This window comes from Rhinopithecus bieti, unplaced genomic scaffold (assembly GCF_001698545.2).
Source record: "Rhinopithecus bieti isolate Rb0 unplaced genomic scaffold, ASM169854v2 scaffold_19723, whole genome shotgun sequence".
NCBI lineage: Eukaryota > Metazoa > Chordata > Mammalia > Primates > Cercopithecidae > Rhinopithecus > Rhinopithecus bieti.
Genome location: NW_016809579.1, coordinates 341,109 through 366,545, shown reverse-complemented (window position 1 = coordinate 366,545; position 25,437 = coordinate 341,109). Strand labels below are relative to the sequence as shown.

At 42.8% G+C, this 25,437-nt stretch overlaps 1 protein-coding gene across 8 annotated transcripts in view; it reads left to right on the top strand.

The window, feature by feature from the left end:
• The first annotated feature begins 142 nt into the window (after positions 1–142).
• Positions 143–25,437, top strand: part of SPECC1L (sperm antigen with calponin homology and coiled-coil domains 1 like) — a 147,930-nt gene continuing 122,635 nt past the window's right edge. For 2 of the 8 annotated variants that reach the window (XM_017889747.1, XM_017889741.1), the window contains exon 1: positions 143–325. The gene's annotated coding sequence lies outside the window, so the exon portion shown is untranslated. Of the gene's footprint in view, positions 326–357; positions 639–658; positions 939–4,733; positions 4,883–6,340; positions 6,445–25,437 lie in introns of those variants that run through there. The other 6 variants (XM_017889743.1, XM_017889744.1, XM_017889745.1 and 3 more) reach the window with 6 other exon arrangements.

Sequence of the window (25,437 nt, the reverse complement as noted above, 5' to 3'; positions counted from 1 at the left end):
TTTTTTTTTTTTTTGAGCGACGGAGTAGCAGGGCGCCTGCGCGACCCAGTGCGAGCTGGGGATTGGGGGGACAGCGGCGCCTGCGCAGTGAAGGAAGGTGGGCGGGGCCCACACGGCGCCTGCGCAGGCGGCCGCAGGCCCGCTGGGCGCGAAGGGGCGGGCCAAGGGCGGGGGCCGCGAGGGAGGCAGGGCGGGCCCGGCAAGCGGCGCCGCGGGGTTGGCTGCTGCCTTGAGGCCGGACTCAACGGGTCTCTGCTGAGCCACCGGGTGAACTCTCCGCCCAGCCCAACCAGGAGATTGCGAGGGAGCGATGCGGTGCCGCGCGGTAAGAGCCACGGCCGGGTTCCCGCAGTGTTCGCTGGCCTGTTGGTTTATCGCCTCAGCGCCGCCCGCGCGGCCGCGCCTGGGCGTCCCCGCAGACCCCGGCAGGCCCCGCGCCTGCGCCGTCCTTACTCCTGGGCCCCTCCAGTGTGTCCCGCGCCTGCGCCTTTCTCTTCCCGCGCCGTCCTCGTTCTGGGCTCCGGGGCTCCTGGGACAACCCGCAGCCTTCGCCGTCTAGAGCCACGGGCCTCCGTCCGTTGGTGTTGGGGTTCAGCTGGTTCTGCGACCGTGCTTGCGGCTCGTCTGTGTGCGGACAGGTCGGGTGCGACCCTCGTGCTTGCCTTTCGGGCGCTACAGGAGAGGCTGGGGCTGCCGCCCCATCTCCTGGGTCCTCTGCCTGGGGCGGGGACGGCGTTGTTCAGTGGCCCCAAGGGCGCAGCGCGGGCAGCAGGGGCCACGGGCGGCGGACCCCAGGCCTGCTGCGGGTGCTGCTTCTGCTGTGGCCGGCGCCCCAGGCGGACGGAGCGTCCTTTCTTCTTGAGACGAGGTTAATTGCATCAGGTTGGATGTGAATAATCCGGTGCCTGGCTGAGGAATTTTGCGTTTCCAGGAATTTGGTAATTGTAGGACCTTAAGTAGTTAAGTCTAAGACATCATAGTCACCCGGCACGTTGGGCAAGCTGTCCTGGAGATGACGAAAAGAAATCAGTTTCCAGTAGTTTTAGCACATTTACAGAACATGCAAAAATTCTGTGATCATTCAAATGCAGGGAACCTTGATTTGTTGATGTCCTTGATCATTTGTCCCAAGTACAGGAAGGGCAAGGAAAAGATTCCCTTGAATACTGCCCAGGTGATTTCAGGGAACAGTGTTTTCTTTTGTCCAAAGAGCCTCTTAAGCCATTGATAATATTTCCCAAGCTTATAACAGATACAAGCCTTTAAAAAATGACAATTGCTCTAACCCAGTAGGACACATCCTGCGATGAAATCAGAGCTATAGACTTTGTAGACAACAGCAGTCATTTCTGGTGGCTTCGGGGAGTGGAGGGGGACTGCAGTTTTGCCTATGTAGGTGATACCAGAGGGACTTTAGTAATTTTTTCTTCATAATTAAAAGCCGAGCCAGGCGCGGTGCCTCACGCCTGTAATCCCAGCACTTCCGGAGGCCGGGGCGAGCGAATCACCTGAAGTCAGGAGATCAAGACCAGCCTGACCAACATGGTGAAATCCTGTCTCTACTACAAATACAAAAATTAGCTGGGCGTGGTGGCGCGCGTCTGTAATCCCAGCTACTCAGGAGGGTGAGGCAGGAGAATCGCTTGAACCGGGGAGACGGAGGTTGCAGTGAGCCATTTTGCGCCACTGTACTCCAGCCTGGGCGACAGAGCCAGACTCCGTCTCAAAAAAACAAAAACTAGACATAACAAGACAGAGCATGGTGGCTCACACCTGTAATCTCGGTAGTTTGGGAGGCCGAGGCGGGCACATCACTTGAGGTCAGGAGTTTGATAACAGCCTCATCAACATGGTGAAACTCTGTCTCTACAAAAAATATAAAAATTAGCCGGGCGTGGTGGCACATGCTTGTGATCCCAGCGGCTCCAGAGGCCGAGGCAGGAGAATTGCTTAGGAGGCAGAGGGTGCAGTGAACCGAGGTCTCACCACTGCACTCCACCCTGGTCGACAGAATGAGACTCCCTCTCAAAAAAGGAAAAAAAACCCCAAAACACAGCCGTTACAATATACATGCACGTTATAAAATAAACCAATATAGAAGGGTATATAGTGAAAGGAGAAGAATTGTTGGTAAAATTGTTTCTATGAATAAATGGCTAATCCAGTATTTTATTCTCCATAAAAACACCTTTTCCCCTTTGATTTAGTGTACACCACACAGTGTCGCCTAGCCGACTCAGCGACTTTTTAGATAGCTGGAGAATGCTTCCTAATGGTTGGAGGTGTGTAGGGGTTTTCTTGACATTTTCAGTAAGAAAGTGAATGTTGTGCCATAGGAAAGCTTTATCAATGGTGCACGTTGGGAGCCAACCAAATACTTGAGTGTCAAGTATGGTATCTAGTGAGTGGAGAATAACTGTAATAATTACAATTACAGTTGTAGTTAAAGTGAAGTTTGTATCAGAATTTCTGTTTCAAACATGAACTTTTAGGAGGTGTATCTGCAGTGTTTCCTCCTCAGATGTGATTTCTCTGAAGCAGTGGTTCTCTATAACTGACTTGACACACACTGCATCTGATATTTCAAATGATTTAAGTGATAGTATCAAAATTACTGTCATATACATATTTAAATCACATGACTAACCTGCGTGTGGTATTACGCAAACTGCTCAGCTCAGTAAGGGAACAGAAATAAGAAAAAAAGGACAATATTGGGAGACTTTTTATACAATTAAATTTATTCGATTGAAGGACTGTCCTTTCTAAAAAAGAAGTCCTGCTTTCTTGGTGTTAAAATAAAGCATCTTTTATGAAATGATGGTGATACTAAATGGTGATATATGGTAAATGTAAGTAGCAAATACAAGGTTAGTTGTGATTTTAAAATAAAGAGATCCAAGAGTCTCTTGTTTGCTGCTGTTAGGGAGTTCAGGAAAAAGTTCCTGGAGCTTTTGCTTTTAAGAAGATTCAAATTTAGATTATTTCTTAAGAGTAAATATGAGTTTATTTCAAGGTCATTTGTCACAGTCTACTGAGAAATCTACTGAGAAAGCTGTTAAGTTTGCCTGGCATTAAAGATGTTCCTATTCTGATCATTGTTAAATAGATCTTTTCTTATTAGATATAAAATGTCAGGAGATATTTTATTTTGAGACAGAGTTTCACTCTTGTTGCCCAGGCTGGAGTCCAATGGCTCAATCTCGGCTCACCACAACCTCCACCTCCCGGGTTCAAGTGATTCTCCTGCCTCAGCCTCCCAAGTAGTTGGGATTACAGGCATGTGCCACCACCCCCGCCTAATTTTGTATTTTTAGTAGGGACAGGGTATCTCCATGTTGGTTAGGCTGGTCTGGAACTCCCGACCTCAGCTGATCTGCCCGCCTCGGCCTCCCAAAGTGCTGGGATTACAGGCATGAGCCACCTCACCTGGCCCCAGGAGATTTTTTTGTGTTGTGGTGTGCCAACAAAATAAGCCTAGGCAGGGAAATTCCTTCTGGTGGTAGGAATTGTTAATACTGAATAGACTAGCTGCGAGGTAACGAACCCCCATGGGGTTTTCTGTCAACTCAGAAATCATTGTGACCTCAGTCTTTTGCTGTGAAATAACATGACCATTAAGAAAGCAGGCTTAAACAATGTATTTTGGGTATGTTGAGGGGGAGGGACGGTTACAATCTGTTCCAAAGTGAACATAAGAGATAATCCCTGTGTCTGTCAAGCCTTTAAAATTTATAGTGCTTTTCTCTTAATCTCAAATAAGGTTTAGAGTTATTGTGACATAGTCTTAAAACCTGCAATGTATCAAAAGGCACATTTTTGAAGCATCTTGAATTGAAATTAATAATGTCATATCTGCTTCTTCAGAATAGTAGTTTTTACATTCTGAAGACTTGACTGCTCTCAGCCACTTCTGAGTTCTCTATTTTCAAAGATAATCGGCCGGGCGCGGTGGCTCAAGCCTGTAATCCCAGCACTTTGGGAGGCCGAGACGGGCGGATCACGAGGTCAGGAGATCGAGACCATCCTGGCCAACATGGTGAAACCCCGTCTCTACTAAAAAATACAAAAAAAAAAACGAGCCGGGCGAGGTGGCGGGCGCCTGTAGTCCCAGCTACTCGGGAGGCTGAGGCAGGAGAATGGCGTAAACCCGGGAGGCGGAGCTTGCAGTGAGCTGAGATCCGGCCACTACACTCCAGCCTGGGCGACAGAGCGAGACTCCGTCTCAAAAAAAAAAAAAAAAAAAGATAATCTGGTAACTCCATAAAGGAAATCTGTAAATAAGAGAAGAGAGTGAATATCTTTTAACAGTGTTTTTCCTGATCTTTTCTAACATCTTCGTTGTGGTTCTGTCCTTTATTTTTTGGTTAAATCCTGAGGTTTACTTCTGCCTGTATCTTCCCAAACTATTAATCTGTTCACAGTCATTCTCCCATTTAAACCCTTCAACAGCCCCCCTACCTTCATAATAAGGTCTCCTTAGCTTGGTATCCAGAACACTTCAATACTGGGCTTTGACCCCTGTTCTCCTTCCCCATCTCTGTTTAGGTGCTTCACTGAGCTGCAATGAACGGCTCTTGGCCCCTTGAAATCTCTCCAGTCTCCTTGTCTCCCTCTGCTGGAATATTCTTCTCTCACTTCATCTGATCATTGCCTTCAAAACTCAGCTCATTTTCTTATTTCTTTGCCCTTTTCATGTCCCTTGTTTTCTTCCAATTAAATTAATGTTCCAGACTCAAAAGAAAAACAGCTCAGCTCAGGCATTACCTTGTCTGGAAGGCTTCCTTAGTCCTCCTGCCTCCTGCAGACTTGTCTGGCACCCTCTGCATTTGGGATTTGGCACACTATGTCTCGTCTGCGGCCTCCACTGGACGATGTGACCGTAAGTGTGTGGCTTGACAGAAAGTTGTTCAATCTTTTGTGCTGGTACAGTGCTGGGCACGGCAGTGTTACAGAGGAAGTGAGCCACTTAGTTCCTGCCCTTAGGAACATTTATTCTAGTTGCACTTGACCCTGCCAGCTGTGAGACACCTCCCAGTAGTGCATACCAACTTTCAAAGTTTATTTAATTGTATCTTAGTGTCTGATTCCAGTCTTATTTCTTGAAGGAGGGGAGTGTCTCTAATGTCTTATTTTAGCACCCAGAAACCAGGTAGGCATCATTTTTGTCCCAAATTCTGGAAGGAATGTGCATTTGGCACAGATTACTTCCCTTTTTTTTTCTTGTACACCTTTCACCTTTTTTTTTTTTTAAGTTTGATGTGTTTGAACAGTAAGGGTTTAAGAGATTAAGATTAAATTTCAACTTTGTCTATTGTGCGTATAGCCTAAGGAAAACAAAAGTTAAAGAGGAAAATACATTGCCTCTAAAAAGAAGACTCATTATTAAACTTTTTTTATTTTTAATTGTTTTCAGAGACTGGGTCTCACCCTATTACCCAGGCTGGAGTGGTGAACACAGCTCACCATAGCCTTGAATTCCTGGGCTCAAGAGTTCCTCTTGCCTTAGCCGTCTCACTAGCTGGGACTGCAGGCCCGCACCAGCACACCTGGCTAATTTTCAAAAATTGTTTTGGAGAGTCAACGGTCTCGCCGTCTTGCCCAGGCTGGTGTGGAACTCCTGGGTTCAAGCAAACCTCCCGCCTTGGCCACCCTAAATGTTGGGATTACAGGTTTTACCCATTGTGCCTAGCCTAAACTTTTTTTTTTTAATGCTGAGCTGTGCACAAAAGAAAGTAAAGGTGTTGGTCAAGCCTCGGAAAGAAGTATGCAAAGAAACTGGTGACAGCCTGGATGTGATGGCTCATACCTATGATTTCAGGGCTTTGGGAGGTGAAGAGGAGAGGATTGCTTGAGGCCAAGAGTTCAAGACCAGCCTGGGCAACATAGTGAGACCCTGTCTCTACAAATAAACATTTTATAACTAGCCAGGTGTGGTGGTACGCACCTGTAGTCTCAGCTACTTGAGAGGCTGAGGCAGGGGGAATCTCTTGAGCCCAGGTGTTTGAGGCTGTAGTGAGCTAGGATCACACCACTGCCCTCCACCCTGGGCTACAAAGTGAGACTCTGTCTCTAAAGAAAAACATGCTGGTGACATTGTCAAGATTTGGCAAGAAATAGCCATGACACTGGGCCCAGTGGTGTGCACCTGTAGTGCCAGCTATTCAGGAGGCTGAAGTGGGAGAATCTCTTGAGCCTAGGAGTTTGAGTTTAGCTTGGGCAGCATTACAAGACCCCAGTCTCTCAAAAAATAAGTCAATAAGGTTTATTTTAATCAAACAAGAAAAATAAATATCTGCTAAAATTTAAAGCTATTCTGTTCTTCCTCTCTCTCTTCTAGTGTTCTCAGGGAAGATCCCGACTAAGCCATTTTCCAGTGGCACCTCTTCCACCATGAATTCCTGAGGCAGTCTGATGGGGCTACTTTATTCCAGAACAATCACAGTGAGACCTTTTCTCCCAATAAATGCTACTTTTCTCTCCTTAATATAATCTCTTGCTTACAAAACACTGGTGTCTCCTTATCATGGTTTGGTTCTACCCCACTGGGCCCAAGAATTCTTGCCCGGGAGCAATTGAATTTTCTTCTTTTATGCTTTTTGAAACTTTGGTGGGGTAGAGCCAATTTTAAATCTTCTGCCCCATTTTTTCATTGTTTTTCTCTCCCTTCTGCATTTTCTGCAAACTCCGTTGAATCATTGCAGTTACTTAGGTTTGCCTCCTCTCCCCCATTACAAACTACTTGCTGAATTTTTCAACCCTAGTTCCCTCATTTTTATGATTTATGCTCATTTCTTTGTACACTTAGAATTTCTCCGTCCCCCAACCCATGGCCTCTGGCCCTGGATTATTGTTTTAGCCTTTTATTTTTTGTCTTTTTCTACCCCAACACTTACTTTCCTCTCCCAGTCTCCTGTACCCTATCACCAGGGTTGTCATTAACCTTTCATATTATTCCTCATTATCCATGTATTCATTTGCAAATAAGCATATACTAACAAAATAACAGGTTTATGGAGATAAAATTCACATACTTTAAAGTTCAGGCTTTTAAAATGTACCTTTCAGGTGGTTTTTGGTATATTCACAAAGTTATGCATTGATCACCACTATCTGATTCCATAACATTTTCAGTACCTCAAAAAGAAGTCTGTACTCATTAGTAGTCATTTCACATTCATCACTCCCTCTGGCTCTGGGCAGTCACTGATCTTTGTGTCTCTATGGATTTGCCTATTCTAGGTATTTTATATAAATGGAATCATTCAACATGTGACTTTTTGTCTGGCTTTTTTCATTTAGCATAATGTTATCAAGGTCTGTCCCTGTTGTAGCATGTATTAGCACTTCATTTCTTATATGGCTGAATGATAGTTCATTATTTGTTCATCAGTTGATGAACATTTGCGTTTTTGCCACTTTGGGCTGTTATGAATAATGCTACTGAGAACAAGTGTATACAAGTTCCTCTGCAAATTTTTGTGTGGACATAATCCTTTCAGTTCTCTTAGGTATATATGTAGGAGTTGAATTGCTGGGTTGTGTAGTAGCTATGTTAAACATTTTGAGAAACTGCTAAAATGTTTTCCAGAGCTGTACCATTTTACATTCTGTGTATGAGGATTCCACGTTCTCCACTTTCTCACCAGTGTATAGATTTTGGGGTATACTTTTAAAAAAATGGGATTAGGCTGGGCACAGTGGCTCACACCTGTAATCCCAACACTTTGGGAAGCTGAGGTGGGAGGATCACTTGAGCCTAATAGTTTGAGACCACCCTGGGCAACATAGGGAGACCCTGTCTCAACAAAAAATTATTTAAAATAAATTAGCTGGGCGTTGTGGCACACACCTGTAGTCCCAGCTACTTGGGAGGCTGAAGGAGAAGGATTCCCTGAGCCCAGAAGTTTGAGGTTGCAGTGAGACATGATGGCACCACTATACTATAGCCTGGATGACAGAGCAAGACTCTGCTTCAGGGAAGAAAAAAAAATTGTGGGATCGTATTTTTGACACTTTTCTTCTTGTTTTCTTAACTTTGTACTTCTGGAAATTCCATTAAATTAGCTGGTATCACTCTAACTCATTGTGTTTAATGGCTTCATAGTAATATTGCATAATATAAATATACCATTCATTCATCAAAGTTAGCAGAAATTGACTGTTACGAGCCAGGCACTGCTCTAAGCACTGAACAAAACACACAAAAACTTTTGCATTCTTAGAGTTTATTTTCCAATGGAGGGGGTGGAGGAAGGTAAGAATTCAGGAAATAAATTAATTACATATATAGCATAGGGTTTCACCAGTGAGTGCAGCTTGAATCATTGGTGGCTTTCTTAATAGTATAAATAAAGTACTAAAGACAAAATTACTCCAAATGGTGTTACTTAAATTACTGTAGTCGGTATTAGTATTAGTCACTTTGCAGGTGAAAGTAGAAACACTATTATAAAATGAAAAATAGAAAACAGCTGGTATATGTGGAGCTGGAGTTTTTCTAGGACATAAACTGATGAGCTAGAAAAGTAAATGTGTCCATCCTTGGTAGCAAAGTTTGTACATTTATAAATTTTATTCAAATCCTCTTAATCTAGTGATTAATAGACACTTCACAAAAGGATGAGTGAGGTATATGTGTATGTGTTGGAAGGTTTTGATGGATGCAACTAAGAGTAGTTTGGGGAACATGGCAGAACTTTTGGGCCCATTCAAGAGTCTTGTTTTCTTCCTGAGCTTTTATGTATTTATTATATCACCCTATTAATTATTGAGATTGTGCCTTACAATAAAACCTGCTTTAAATTGTTGACGCTGTAATTTAAAATAATCTGGGTCACCTAGAGTGGTTAAGCCTGAAAGAAAGTATGTCCTTCCTGCCAGGGCAGATTGTATATAGATATGCCTGTGCTAACCCCTACTCTGTTGGGCCTAGAAGTAGTGCAGTTCAACGTTTCTGTTCTGATTTTTAAAAACATTTTGACTTTACTTTTTATTTTATTTTATTTTTATTTAGAGATGGGGTCTCACTATTTTGCACAGGCTGGTCTTGAATTCCTGGGCTCAAGTGGTCCTCTTGCCTTGGCCTCCCAAATACTGGGGCTACAGGCATGAGCCACTGCACCTGGCCTTAACTTTGAAATGAAGTTAGAAATGTACATTTTATTATTATTACTATTATTATTATTTTAGAAACAGGTCTTGCTCTGTTGCCCAGGCTGGAGGGCAACAATGGTGCAATCATAACTCACTGCAGCCTCCACCTCCAGGGCTCAAGTGATTTTCTCGCCTCAGCATCCTGAGTAGTTGGGACTACAGGTACTTGTCACCACAGCTAATTTTTATTTTTGTAGAGACAGGTCTCACTATGTTGCCCAAGCTGATCTCGCACTCCTGGGCTCAAGTGATTCTCCTGCCTTCGTCTCCTAAAGTGCTAGGATTACATGTGTAAGCCACTGTGCCCAGCCTAGAACTGCATGTTTTAGACACACATTTACTCAGCTTTCCTCTTGGCTGCCCAGGACTATCCAACTGTATTTTTGTGCCTCAGAGTCCTTTCACATGTTCTGCTTTTACTGGGAACTCATAGGCAGTAAGATCAAATGCTGACCTTTGAGGCATCTACACACTTCCAAAACCTGCTTCCTCTCTCATTTACCACTGTATTTATTTATTTTTTGAGATGGAGTCTCACTCTGTTGCCCAAGCTGGAGTACAGTGGCACGATCTTGGCTCACTGCAGCCTCCGCCTCCTAGGTTCAAGTGATTCACCTGCCTCAGCCTCCTGAGTAGCTGGGATCACAGGCGAGTGCCACCACACCCAGCTAATTTTTATATTTTTAGTAGAGATGGGGGTTTCACCATGTTGACCAGGCTGGTTTCGAACTCCTGACCTTGGCCTTCCAAAGTGCTGGGATTACAGGCGAGAGCCACTATGCCTGTCCTTATTTGCCACTTTAAATTGGAGGAGATGAAAAAATTAAGTATCCCCAAAGGCTCAGGGTTTCCTATTTGGGACTTCAGTTACAGAGATTCATTTCTTTGTTTCCAGGCTGGGCACAGTGGCTCACACCTGTAATCCCACCACTTTGGGAGGCCAAGGAGGGAGGTTTGCTTGAGCCCAGGAGTTGAAGACCATCTCGGGCAACATAGTGAGACCTCACCTCTACTAAAAATAAAAATAAAAAAAAATTAGTCGGGCATGGTGGCACTTGCCTGTGATCCCAGCTACTCAGGAGGCTGAGGTGGGAGGATCCCTTGAATCTGAGAGATTGAGGCTGCAGTGAGTTGTGATTGAAGCACTGCACTCCAACCTGGGTGACAGAGTGAGACCCTGTTTCAAAACAAACAAAAATATTTGTTTCCAAATGGCGCACAAGGAAGGTAGTAATCCCTGAGTGTTAAGTCAGCAGATTTTGCCACTTCAGTTTGTGTGCTAATTCAAGAAATCAGGACACCTGATGAGTTGAGGCGTTCAAGCTAAAACTCTGCTATGCTCCCTCCTTCATAGGCTGTTCTGCTTGGGCCTCCCAGTGATGGAGGACTGCCTCTTTGCTTGCTAGAGTCTCTATAGTTTAGTTTTCTTTTTTTTTTTTTTGGAGATGGAGTCTTGCTCTGTCACCCAGGGTGTGGCACAATGTCGGCTTAGTGCAACTTCTGCCTCCTGGGTTCAAGCGATTTTCATGCCTCTGCCTTCCGAGTAGCTGAGATTATAGGCATGTGCCACCACGCCCGGCTAAGTTTTTGTATTTTTAGTAAAGACGGGGTTTCACCACGTTGGTCAGGCTGGTCTCGAACTTCTGACCTCAAGTGATCTCCTCCTCAGCCTTCCAAAGTGCTGGGATTACAGGTGTGAGCCACCATGCCCGGCTGTAGTTTTCCATTCACCACAGTTTGTGACAGTCTCCCCATTGTGAAGTGACAAGTTCTGTTCCCTTTCCCTTCTGCCCCTCATCACCTTTTTCTTCCTCATTTCTTTTTTGAATTATGCTGTTTCTTGAATTGGTGTCTAAAGGATGACAGCAGACAAGGGGACTGACACACGCATTAACTCTCATGCGTTACTGAGGAATTTCTCAGTGCTCTATCTTCATCATCTGCTCGCTCTCTCCTTCCTAGGTGCTGCCTGCCAACCTGCTTTGAGAAATTGGAAATGAATTGGGGTGTCATCAGCCTCCCCTTGTACATATAGAGACAGCATCTCCAATGCCTTGATTTGCATAATAACAAATAGTGTTTTGCTTACCTACTTCCACACAAACTGCTGATATGGTTAGGATTTGGGAAAAGGGAAGAAGGGAGTTTTGGGTTTTGAGGAGTAGCTGGGACTTGAACAAAGAAGAGGTAGTGATGAACATTCCTGGGGTGAGGGAATTAGCTGAGGGAGAATAAGGCATGTAATAAATTAGGGATTGACAGACTGTCTGTCAAGGGCCAGATAGTAAATGTTTTAGTCATTGAAGACCTTAACGTCTGTGTTGCAACTAATCAACTCCATCATTGTAGTGCAAAAGTAACCACAGACACTACAGATATGAATGAATCTATGTTTCCATAACTTTTTTTTTTTTTTTTTTGAGACAGTGTCCCTTTGTTGCTCAGGCTGGAGGGCAGTGACGTGATCACAGCTTATTGCAGCCCTGACTTCCCAGGCTCAAGTGATCCTCCCACCTTAGCTTTCTGAGTAGCTGGGACTACAGGCACACGCCACCACGCCCCACTAATTTTTGTATTTTTTGTAGAGGTTGGGTTTCACCATATTGGCCAGGCTGGTCTTGAACTGCTGAACTTCTGGGCTCAAGCTATCCACCCTCCTCAGTCACCCAAAGTGTTGGGATTACAGGCATGAGCCTCTGTGTCCAGCCCAAAATAGTCTTTTGATTCTTTTTTCCCCCAACCATTAAAAGTGCAAAACATTCTTAGTTTTTGGGCCGAAAAAAGATAAGTGATGGGTCAGATTTGGCCCTGGATTGTGGTTTGTTGACCCCTGTTGTAGAGGAACAGGAAGCAGAGAGGACTGGTTATAGGGCCTGGGAAACCAAGCCAGGGAGTTAGGCTTAAGGCAATGAGAAAGAGGAAACCATTTTTGTAATATAATAAAAATTTTAAAGGAAGGATATTTTGTATTTATATGTGTTCCTGGAAGCATCTCAGTTTTTATTCAAAACATACTTTCACTATGGAAAATTTCAAACATTTACAAAGTAGAGAGAATAATGAAATACCAAGTGATGTATTTATCGTCTACCTTCAACTATTACCAGTCCTAGGTCTTTTGCATTTCTGTGTTTTAGAATCAACTTATCACATTCTACAAAAAAGCTGGCTGGAATTTCTGTTGGGATTGTTTTGAGTCTGTAGATAATTTGGGGGGAAGAATTGACTTCATAATAAAATTGAATTTTCCAACCCATGACCATAGTATACTTCTCAATTTATTTAGTTTCTCTTTAATTTTTCTCAACAATATTTTGTAGTTTTCAGTGTAGAAATCTTTCCAGTTTTTTGAAGGGATGTGGTCAGATTTACTCCTAAGTATTTCGTATATTTTGATACTGTAAATTTCAGCTTCCAGTTATTCATTGCTGATATATAAAAATACATTTGGTTTTTGTATATTAATTTTGTATCCTGAGACCTTAATGTAATTCATTGTCAAAGCTTTTTTGTGGATTCCATTGGCTATTCTGTCAATGCTGTCTGTGAATAAAGACATGTTTACTTTTTTCTTCCCAATCTGAATGCCTTTTATTTATTTATTTTTTGCTTCCTTTACTGCACTGGCTAGAACTTCTAAGTACATAATGAATAGAAGTATAACTGCCCAATGGGTTCACCTTGCCCACCACCTAGACAGAGCCGATTCATCAAGACAGGGGAATTGCAATAGAGAAAGAGTAATTCAGGCAGAGTCTGCTGGGTGGGAGACCAGAGTTTTATTATTACTTAAATCAGTCTCCCTGAGCATTTGAAGAGCAGAGTTTTTAAGGACGGCTTGGTGGGTTGGGGGAAGCCAATGGGCCAAGAGTGCTGATTGGTTAGGGATGAAATCAAAGGGAGTTGAAACTGTCTTCTAGCACTCAGTCAGTTCCTGGGTGGGGGGCCACAAGATCAGATGAGCCAGTTAATCCATCTGGATGGTGCCAGCTGATCCATCAAGTGCAGGGTCTGCAAAATATCTCCAACACTGATCTTAGGAGCAGTTTAGGGAGGGTCAGAATCTTGTAGCCTTCAGCTGCATGACTCCTAAACCATAATTTCTAATCTTGTGGCTAATGTTAGTCCTATGAAGGCAATCTAGTGCCCAGGCAAGAAGGAGGTCTGCTTTGGGAAAGGGCTGTTACCGTCTTTGTTTTAAACTATAAACTAAGTTTCTCCTGAAGTTAGTTCAGTCTACACCCAGGAATGAGCAAGGACATCTTGGAGGTTAGAAAGCAAGATGGGGTTAAGTTAGATCTCTCACTGTCTCAGTCATCATTTTGCAAGGGCAGTTTCAATCGTGATAAGAGTGGATTTCCTTGTCTCATTTTTGATCCTATGGGGAAAATATTCAGTCTTATGTCATTAAGTATCATATTTCATATATGCCGTTTATCAAGTTTAGTAGGTTCTCCTCTGTGGAGTTTTGTATTTTTTTATTTTTATTTTTTATTTTTTTATTTTTTTTTTGAGACGGAGTCTCGCTCTGTAGCCCGGGCTGGAGTGCAGTGGCCGGATCTCAGCTCACTGCAAGCTCCGCCTCCCGAGTTTAGGCCATTCTCCTGCCTCAGCCTCCGGAGTAGCTGGGACTACAGGTGCCCGCCACCTTGCCCGGCTAGTTTTTTGTATTTTTTTAGTAGAGACGGGGTTTCACCATGTTAGCCAGGATGGTCTCAATCTCCTGACCTCGTGATCCGCCCGTCTCGGCCTCCCAAAGTGCTGGGATTACAGGCTTGAGCCACCGCGCCCGGCCTGTATTTTTTTAAATCAGGAATGAATGTTGGGTTTTGTTTAGTGTTTTTCTGTGTGTATTGAGAAGATCATATGACTTTTCTGTTTTGGTTTACAATGTGGTGAGTTATATTGATTTTTGATTTTTGATTTTTTTTTTAAGATGGGGTTGCACTCTGTCACCCAGGCTGGAGTGCAGTGGCATAATCCCGGCTCACTGTAACCTCTGCCTCCTGAGTTCAAGCAATTCTCTTGCCTCAGCCTCCCAAGTAGCTGTGATTACCACCATGCCTGGCTAATTTTTGTATTTTTAGTAGAGGTGGGGTTTTGCCATGTTCGCCAGGCTGGTCTTGAACTCCTGACCTCAGGTGATCCACCCACCTCAGCCTCCCAAAGTGCCGGGATTACAGGCGTCAGTCACTGTGCCCGGCCGATTTTTTTTTTTTTTTTTTTTTTGAGATGGAGTCTTGCACTGTTGCCCAGGCTGGAGTGCAGTGGTGCAATCTCAGTTCGCTGCAAGTTCCTCATCCTGGGTTCATGCTATTCTCCTGCCTCAGCCTCCCTAGTGGGTGAGACTACAGGCGCCTGCCACCACGCCTGGCTAATTTTTTGTATTTTTAGTAGAGATGGGGTTTCACCATGTTAGCCAGGATGGTCTCGATCTCTTGACCTCGTGATCTGCCCGCCTTGGCATCCCAAAGTGCTGGGATTACAGGCATGAACCACCACGCCCAGCCTGTTCGGTTGATTTTTGAATATTAAACCAACCTTGCATTCGTGGGATAAACCCTACTTGGTTATGACGTATTATCCTTTTTTTCTAGATTGTTAGACTCAATTTGCTAACATTTTGTTTGTAATTTTAACATTTATTTTCATGAGAGATATGGATCTGTAGTAATGTCTTTGTCAGATGTTGGCATCAAAGTAATGCTGGCTTTATACAATGAGTTGGGAAATATTCTCAGTTTTCTGGACGAGTTTGTAAAGAATTTGTTTTATTTCTTCTTTAGTGGAATTCCTGAGTGAATCCATCTACGCCTGGGGTTTTCTTTGTAGGAAAGTTTTTAACTACAAATCCAATTTCTTCAATAAATATAGAACTATTCAAGTTATTTATCACTTTTTGAGTGAGCTTCGATAGTTTGTCTTTCAAGAAATTCATTTATTTTATCTAAGTTCTTGAATTTACTGGCATAAAGTGGTTCCTACTAGTCCCTTATTATCATCTGATAGCTGTAGAATCTGTAGTGTTGTCACCCCTTCCTTTCCTAATGCTGGTAATTTGTGTCCTCTCTTTTTTTTCTGAGTGTGGCTAGAGGTTTATCAGTTTTATTGATCTTCTTAACCAATTTTTGGTTTCATTGATCTCTGTTTACGTTTTCTGTTTCATTGATTTTTGCTTAGATGTTTATTCTTTTCTTTCTTCTCCATACTTTGTGTTTCATTGCTCTTCCTTTTCTTGTTTCTTAAAGTAGCTGATTTGAGTCTTTTCTTCTTTTCCAACATAGATGTTTAGTGTTATAAATTTCCCTTTACTGCTTTAGGGGTAGCCCACAAATTTTGATGTTTTCATTTTAAGTTCAAATCACGTTCTAATTTCTCTTTTGGTTTCTTCTTTAGTTCATAGATTTAGAAGTATGTGAGTTCCCGAGTATTTCAGAATTTTCAGAGATATTCCATTATTTTCTAATTTAATTAATAGAGAATTTTTTTTTCTTTTTTCTTTTTTTTTTTTTTTTTTTGAGACAGAGTCTCACTCTGTTGCCCAGACTGGAGTGCAGTGGCATGATCTTGGCTCACTGCAAGCTCCGCCTCCCGAGTTCACGCCACTCTCCTGCCTCAGCTTCCCGAGTAGCTGAGACTACAGGTGCCTGCCACCGTGCCCGGCTAATTTTTTTGTATTTTTAGTAGAGATGGGGTTTCACCATTTTAGCCAGGATGGTCTTGGGATCTCCTGACCTCGTGATCCGCCCACCTTGGCCTCCCAAAGTGCTGGGATTGCAGGCGTGAACTACTGCACCCGGCTGAGAGTCTTTTAAAAAAATTAAAACCACAATGCTGTTATCCCATCTTTAAAAAGCAACAGTTCAGAAAGAAGGAGGACAATTTGAAAGAATACAGAAAGGATCAGAGAGATCTGTGTCAGTCAAGAAAGCCTAATAAAAGGCCAGTGGAGTGACTCATGCAGAGTAGAGGGAGTGGATGAGAAGAGAAAGGGAGAGACACATAGTCACCAGGGACAATCAAAGGAAAGGTAAGCGTAAGTTTGTAGTTGATTGAATGAGGAAGATGGAGGAAGATAAAAGAAAGCTGTGTTGAATTAAACTCTGGAGTGATCAAAGCGGTGGTGGTTAGGCTTGGGAGAGGGTGGCACACACTTAGATTGGAGTAACGAAGTTTGTAGTCAGAAGAACCTCTGAAGTTTCTCTGCTTAAGTTGGAGTTGAAGCAGCCCTGGGGATTGTAGTGGAAAGGGAGAGGTATATGTCTAAGAAAGAAGTAAGTTTAGGATAAAGGGAAATTTGTCATTCTGGTTGTAGTGGGAAGGAAAGGAGATGGATGCTTACTGTAATTCTATGTGCTGAGCATTTTCCTTGTTAGTTTCCACACATTGTTTGATGTGGTTCTTATAGCATCCTATGTGTTAGCTGTTTCTACTTACAGACGAAAGACTGAAATTTATGTGTAATACGCCCAGAGCCAGATAACTAATAAGTGGTGGAGTTGTTAGCATTTGAACCCAAATTCTACCCAACCACAGTCTGAGTTCTTTCCACTTGGTATGTAAATTCATGAATATATGCCAGTAAATGTGCCAGGCTGCTCCTATTCGAAGAGCTGCCTTCTGCGTATCACACGGTCTATGTTAAGTGTTATGACCTAAAACAATACCGCTGTTTTTTTGTTTTGTTTTGTTTTGTTTTTTGAGACAGTCTTGCTCTGTTGCCCAGGCTGGAGTGCAGTGTTGCGGTCTCAGCTCACTGTGAACTCCGCCTCCCGGGTTCAAGCGATTCTCCTGCCTCAGCCTCTCAGGTAGCTGGGATTACAGACACCCACCACCACGCCCGGCTAATTTTTGTGTTTTTAGTAGAGACGGGGTTTCACCATGTTGGCCAGGCTAATCTCGAACTCCTGACCTTGTGATCTGCCTGCCTCAGCCTCCCAAAGTTCTGGGATTACAGGCATGAGCCACCGTGCCTGGCCCGCTGTTCTTTTTTAAAAAGAAAATCTTGATTTTGTGTTTTGAAGTCCTTAGAAGGGATTGTTGTTTATTGAAGCTAAAACAATCAGGTCACTCATTTATTCAGTAAATCAGATTCGACAGGCAACAATCTCAGAGGCATGTGTATATGTGTAGGGCTTTGGTGATTTTTTGGTGGTGTTTGTAACCTAGAATATAGTTTGAAAGGCTTAGATTTAAGACTTCTATCTGGTAAAGTGGGGGTAAGTGGCAGTGAAATCTGCATGGTAGTCTATTCTTAATACCTGCTGTTAGTAAACTTTTACTGAAAGTCAGAGTTTGTTTATGTCATACAGTATTGTTCTGAAAGTTTACTTTTTAAAAATGAGAATGAAATATTGGGAAGAAACATCATAGTTATTTTACATGTTTTGGTTTTTTAGTACCTGATTGGTTATGTTATATTGACATTCTCACATGTAATTGCACTTTACTGCTTGAACTTGCAGTACTTTGCTCCTGAGATAAAGACATAGGTGAAGCTTATCCTAGGTTGGCAACAGCAAAATCAATGTATTAATAATTGAGTCATATGGTATGTTTCGGCATTTTAACAAGGAGGTACGGACTATGACATTTTGAATTTGAAAGGAAGTACTTTTTACTGTTTTCCTCTTTTTCTGTCTTATGTCTTTGTCCTACCACTAAGAAGTAAGTAAAGTTCTAGACTCAGTTATAGGATGTCTTAATAACAGGCTGTGAACTGTGTCACTGATTAACTGACCTATCTAGTCAGAGTTAGAATTTACTTCTGACATTCATGTACTTTTCAACAGTAATTCAGGCTATTCACATCATAGCTTTGCTTTTGTCTGTCAAGTAACAGGCAGGCTGAGGCAGAAGAATCACTTGAACCCAGCAGGCGGAGGTTACAGTGAGCTGAGATCACGCCACTGCACTCCAACCTGGGCTACCGAGTGAGACTCTGTCTCCCAAAAAAATGAAAATTAAAAATAAGTAAATGTGAATTTCAGATAAATAGTGATGACTTTTTTGGTTTAAGTATACACTAAATGTTGTCTGGATAAAAGACACTTAGATGAGTGCTATGGCCAGAAAGGTAAGAGGGATGGGGGGCCAACTAGAGACAAGGGAAGGTATTACTAAGGACACAGCAGTGGAGCTGAGTCCTGAAGTGACGCATGAGCAGTTATTTGTCAGGGAAGAAAATGGTAAGGGGTTTTCAGGGGTAGGAACAGTAGGAGCCAAAGTGTGGGTATGTGAAAATGTGTGGCTATGTGTGCACGTAAAATGGAAATGAGATGGAGGGATGGGTTGGAGCCTGGATTTGAAAAGCACGTATCGGCACTGGGATATTTGGCCTGGGACAGGGAGGCATTTTTTACGGGAGACTGGCCTGGTGGGATGTGTGCTTTACAGTGTGGACAAACAGCTGTGGCACAGGATTGTTGGCAGGGGAGGGCGACAGGAGGCTGCCAGAGTTGTCCAGCTGGATTTCTTTCCTGACACAGACAGGCTGGCATAGGATTGGTGGGGGAGAGGGAATGGGGAGAAGGGAATGCCGCGAGGTCAGGAACTTCCTCCAGTTGCCAAGAGGCGTCTTGACTGTTTGAAAATGTCTCTGAAAATTTCACACACCAAGGCCCTCTATAGTCCCAGGGTATAGGCCACCCTCAAGATTAGAAAGAAACCCCTGGGAGCTGTGGTGGGATGGGTGTGGCTTTTGGAGGTGCCCCTATTGAGACCCCTGCTCTAGCATTTGCCGGCTATGGAAGCTTTGGGATCACTTTTTACAGTGGACCTGATATTATAATACCCACTTCCTATGATGAAAAGGAACTGAATGAGTGTGGAATCCCCAGGACCGCGCTGGAATATAACGGGCCCTCGGGGTTTAGTTTCTTTCCTTCTTGCCAGTGAGGTTTCAGAGGGACTGGAGAACAGTGGATTTTGACCATCCATTTGGGGTTGTCAGTCTGTGCCAGGCCAGCTGGGGACTACAAAAAGGAGGTACAGGTAAGCAGTGAGGCCCTGTGGTTCATTCTCAGATTTCATTCTGGGAGATCAGAGAGAGCCCTTCCTGGAACTGTATCCTTTCCTGGGGAATATGGGTGGAAATCTGAGGGCCCTGTGCATAGATTTTCCCTTCTGTTTCAGCTCTGCCAGCTGCCAGAACTGCGGCTTTCTTAGCAGATTGTCTGTACACATGAGACCTTATTTATGGGATGGTTTACAGAAGGACAAACCCTTCCTTCCAAGTTTAACCAGTCCTCTTATACCAAGGTTTCCCAACCTTGGCTGTATTGATATTTTAGGCTGTATAATTCTTTGTTGTGGGGGGCTGTCCAGTGTTTTGTAGGAAGTTTAGCAGGATTCCTGGCCTTTTACACACTCACTGTCTATAGCACCTTGCCTCCCACCCAGTTGTGACAAGCAAAATGTCTACAGACAGTGCCAAATATCCCCTAGGGTACAAAATTACCCCTACCCCTCATTAAGTACCACTGCTTTATGCTCACTAGACACGAGGAAAAGAACTTCTTAGCATTTTTTATCAATTTCTTTTAACCTAACCAGTGAAATGCTTGTCGAAAAAAGACTTTNCCCTTCTGTTTCAGCTCTGCCAGCTGCCAGAACTGCGGCTTTCTTAGCAGATTGTCTGTACACATGAGACCTTATTTATGGGATGGTTTACAGAAGGACAAACCCTTCCTTCCAAGTTTAACCAGTCCTCTTATACCAAGGTTTCCCAACCTTGGCTGTATTGATATTTTAGGCTGTATAATTCTTTGTTGTGGGGGGCTGTCCAATGTTTTGTAGGAAGTTTAGCAGGATTCCTGGCCTTTTACACACTCACTGTCTATAGCACCTTGCCTCCCACCCAGTTGTGACAAGCAAAAATGTCTACAGACAGTGCCAAATATCCCCTAGGGTACAAAATTACCCCCTACCCCTCATTAAGTACCACTGCTTTATGCTCACTAGACACATGGAAAAAGAACTTCTTAGCATTTTTTATCAATTTCTTTTTAACCTAACCAGTGAAATGCTTGTCGAAAAAAAGACTTTGTTTTTACTACACTGAATTTGAATTCTATTTTAACTTATTTAGTTTAGAAAGACTTCTCAAATCTAAACTTTTAAGCTTTTTTTTTTTTTTTTTTGAGACATAGCCTTTCTCTGTCGCCCAGGCTGGAGTGCAATGATGTGATCTCGGCTCACTGCAACTTCTGCCTCCTGGGTTCAAGCGATTCTTCTGCTTCAGCTTCCTCAGTAGCTGGGATTACAGGTGTCCGCCACCACACCCGGCTAATTTTTGTATTTTTAGTAGAGACCGGTTTTCACCGTGTTGGTCAGGCTGGTCTTGAACTCCTGACCTTGTGATCTTTCTGCCTCCGCCTCCCAAAGTGCTGGGATTACAGGCGTGAGCCACCGCTCCCGGCCAATTATAAGATTTTTAGAAAGGATTTTTTACATTGTTATACTTGAACCATTAATGAAGTGCAAAATGAAATGTTTCATTTAGTATTTCACATCAGAGGTTGTTATAATTGTACAAATAGATTGATGTTTTGAATTAAAACTATGGCCGACAGTTAATTTTATCGATACCGAATTGTGCAAGTTTAAACTGCCTGCCAAGAGTCTGAGCATAAAGCTGTGGTTTGAAAGGATCCTGAATAAACGTTTTCTTTTTGTAAATATTCAGAAACTTTGGCTAAGGAGGTGGTGGCCAGAGGAGACTCAAAATTTCTTGCCTTCTGGCAGTTTGAACTTTGGGAACCAATGTGTTTTGGACTAAATCTGGAAAAATCACTTACGTACTGTTGCCAGACATTCTTTTAGGCTGTCCTTTCCAGGCTTGTCACTTGTCTGGAATGTTAAGTGTTGTCAGTAGTTTAACGTCCTTTCCAGCAGCTTGCATTAAAATGAGAGAAGATCTCCAGAAATGGATCTGAAGAGGTCTTGGCATAAGATTAGGATTTTATTTCGTTGTTTTCAAAAGTAGAAAGAAGGAGACTTATATGGTTCTAAATTTAAAAAACCCAGGAAGCTTCTAATCGTTTCTAATTATTTTCTTGTGTTAAGCCTCATAGAATAATAGAGAGAAATCATAAGTTAGTATGAGTGAGCTTTTCTTTGGCCCAAACAAGTGGGAATACAGTTGTGCTCTTTAGTGACCGTTTGAATTGGTATTACTGATAACTACCTCCTTTTTTTTTTTGTAAGCATCCTGTATGTAGTTGTGGTTGGTCTAGCATCCTATATGTAGTTGTGCTTGCTTTCCTCTCTAACCAAAGTTTCTTTCTCCTTTCCATCCACGTGGGGTTATTATGAGAATCAATGCCCTAGTATTTGTGCAGTGTGGGCTTTCCACATTGTCTGGCTGATGCTTTCCAGGCAGCTTACTTTCATAGTTAAACGACAATGGCAACATCAACAAAGTGTCTCTGCCTCCTCATTACCCCCGGCTCTCTCCCCTTTGTACATTTTTGAGAAGTTCTTTATCATTTTCTTTCCTACTCAGCTTTTTATTCCACTCCACTGCAGCATGACTTGGCCTCTATCCCTCCACTGGGGCTTCATTGGCCCTGCCCACCATCACCACCTTATCTTGATTAAAGTGGCCACTCAGGTATGACTGAGCAGTCTTTCCTCTGTGGATTCACCTTGAGACTTCCTTAACTGGTTGGACAGGCAGAAAGGAGGGAATTGTGAGAAGATTGCGATTGAAGCAGAAAGGAGCTGCATTTTCCTTCCGTGGCCATGAGGGTGTTTAAGGGGGAGTGCCTATCTGGGGTGGAGAGAAGATACAGAGTACAGTTTCTTTCGTCTTGGAGTTGGAGGTAGAAACAGGGGAGGTAAATGTGGATGCCATCTTTCCTCATAAGTCATAATCAATATTGTTGATTCCTGGAAATGGGAAACTACCCTGTTAAATGTACTACACGTTACAATTTTAGGCATAGTATAAAATCTGTCTTTAAAATTAATAAAGTACTGTCTTATAAAACAAGCATTTAAAAGTTGTGCCTCCTCAGTCAGTAAGCATTGAAGTTTTTTGAGCAGTACTGGACTTCTGTCTGGATTCAGACTGAGCAGAGAATCACATATCTGAAGGCATCTTACCCCTGCCTCTTTCTCCCTCATGTCTGTTTCATGCACTTTGAATATATGCCGACTTGCACGTGTGCAGTTTTTTGACATGACAAGGCTCAGTCTTTCTCTCTTAGTAGTCTTTGACTTTTTCAATGGAGTCTCACTCCAAGTCTTTAAAATGTGTACATAAAATGCACCTTTCTGAATGTGTATCATTATTCACCATAAGAAAGGTTATGTATATGTTGAGGAATATAGGTTCAATCCATTACATTATGATTTGATTTAAACACTTCTTATTGAGTTTCTTTTTTTTTTTTTTTGAGACGGAGTCTCGCTCTGTCTCCCAGGCTGGAGTGCAGTGGCCGGATCTCAGTTCACTGCAAGCTCCGCCTCCCGGGTTTACGCCATTCTCCTGCCTCAGCCTCCCGAGTAGCTGGGACCACAGGCGCCCGCCACCTCGCCCGGCTAGTTTTTTGTATTTTTTAGTAGAGACGGGGTTTCACCGTGTTAGCCCGGATGGTCTCGATCTCCTGACCTCATGATCCACCCGTCTTGGCCTCCCAAAGTGCTGGGATTACAGGCTTGAGCCACCGCGCCCAGCCATTGAGTTTCTTTTGAAAGTTTTGATTGGCTTTTGGTAAGACACATGATTTTATCAAAGCGATTGTTGATTTTGCTTCATTTAGCAATATTCACTTTCTGACTCTGATGTGGCCCTTTCCCTGAGGTGCAGTTTGCCTTGACTGTGTGATTCTTTCTCCTCAGTGTTTTAAGTCTGTTCTTAATTTACAATTTAATATGATCTCTACATTTTGAAAATGAAGTTTGTGAAATAATAGAGATAAATACATTTAGATTGCATAGGTTAAAACCCTTTTGGATTTTCAGTGGGTATTGATAGGCATAAAAAGTCATAATTAATAAGCTGTTTCTCCTAAATTGTTTGATTCCATGTTCTGAAAGTACAGATTAGGAAATGAAATTTTCGAACTTCTGAAAGCTACTAATCCACTCTCCTTTATAAACAAGGCTCACAGAATGTGGGTGACTTGCACAAGGTCACGTAGATGGTGCCAGACCTGGGACCACAATCCAGGTCTCTTGATTATTGTTCCAGTGGACTCCCTACTATATATTTTCATAATATGTAATTTTCAGTGAGAAAAACCCGGAAGCTAATGTTGTTTGTTGACAACTGTGGGCCATGGTATATAATTTAATACAAGTAGTAGGTAAAAACAATCTTTAGTCATTCCTTATAAAGGGTTTCTTTTACAAAGTGTCTTTTGAATTGCTGCTTTTATTTTAATAAGGCAGTAGTCATACATGGGGCATGCAGTATATTCTTCTGTAAATGATTATAGCTTATGTTATCTGGTCTTTACTGTGGGCTGCCATCCTGCTAACCACTTTAGGTTCATTATTTCATTGAATCCTCTCAACATCCTTATAAGGAAGGTACATAGTATTACCAGCCCCATATTACAATGAAGAAACAGATTTCAGAGAGGTTAACTTACCCAAGGATACAAAAGGATACAGATTGGATCATACGTGGTTGGGCAGTCTCCTGGATAGTAGTATTTTTTGTTGTTGTTGTTTCGTTTTTTTGTTGTTGTTGTTTTTGAATCAGCACAGATAAATATTAATTAAATAGGAAATTTAAATGGTTTTAAATAGCAGTACATCTTGGAAACATGCAGTGGAAAAGAATCTAATGGAGGTGAATAGGAGGAATTTAAAGGAAAAAGTTAGTGACAGCAATCAAGATCCTGGCGTGACTACAGGATGGAGGGATTGGGCACTGCCCCTGTAGTTGCCAAGAAGAGTTCCTGTGCCACCTTGTGCCAGGGCTGAAGGTGCTTCTCAGCCAGGGAATGGCCTCGGAGCTCCCTTGTGGTTTCCAGGACAATTTGTGTTGTTCTTTCTTCAGGATGGATCCTTCTGGATGCAGTATGACAGTAAGATAAATTTATAATGTCCTTTTGGCATATTTCTGAAACTTGACTGGTGTGTTTTTCATGGGTGGATGGTTGGCAAGGGTGGGGTTTCTGAATCACTGAAATAAGTTGCTGTCCCTGACCTTGGATTGTTGTACCATTTTTCCTTTGACCTTTGATCTGTGATGAAGTAACTTCTGGGACTGGGGTATCAGGAGTTACGTTCTTGTTGATTTACACATGTTATTTTTTACAAGAACTCTATAAATTAGATTTTATCAGTTCTTTTTTATAGGAGAAGAAACAGATTTGCAGATATATAAAGTGATTAAGCGATTTGCCCACAGTCACACAACTTGTATGGCAGAACTGGAGCTTGAACCCAGGTCTCTTGACCTTTAAGTTCAGTTCTCTCCTCACTGTATGGGAGACCTCGAAAGAGATTCTTTTGGTGTATCACATAGCCTTCCCATTGCTTTGTCCTCTGTAACGCCATCATTATGTGAATTATCTGACATGACAAGAGTCAGAAGGTGTCGTAGAGATGCCTTAGAATCCAACTTCCTTTTTATTGTAGATGAGAATACTGAGTAGCCAAGTGACTTAGATTGAAGACAGCACTTGCTAGAAGGAAGACTCATGAGTTTCAAGTCAAAGTCAGCATTTAAAAGTATCCTAAAGGCTGGAATCTTGAGTTGATTTACCAAATAAAAATTTTAACAGATAAAGGTTTAGGTTTTTTAGAATACAGATTACACAGCAATGAAGAGGAAAAGCTGGGCAAGGTAGTGTGCTCCTATAATCCTAGCTACTTGGGAGGCTGAGGCAGAGCTCAGGCTGTAGCGTGCTATGATCAAGAAAAAAAATTAAGAAAAGGAAAGAAGTGGGGTGTTGCTTACTGTACAATTTTTTCAACATTTCTACATGTTTGTAAAATTTCAAAATAAAATGTTAGGGGAGGCTGGGCGCAGTGGCTCATGCCTGTAATCTCAGCACTTTGGGAGCCTGAGGCAGTCGGATCACGAGGTCAGGAGATGGAGACTATCCTGGCCAACATGGTGAAACCCTGTCTCTGCTAAAAGTACAAAAATTAGTGGGGCATGGTGTCATGTGCCATAGTCCCAGCTACTCTGGGGACTGAGGCAGGAGAATCCCTTGAACCCAGGAGGCAGAGGTTGCAGTGAGCCAAGATTGCGCCACTGCACTCCAGCCTGGCGACAAAGCGAGATTCCATCTCAAAAAAAAAAAAAAAGAATTAAAG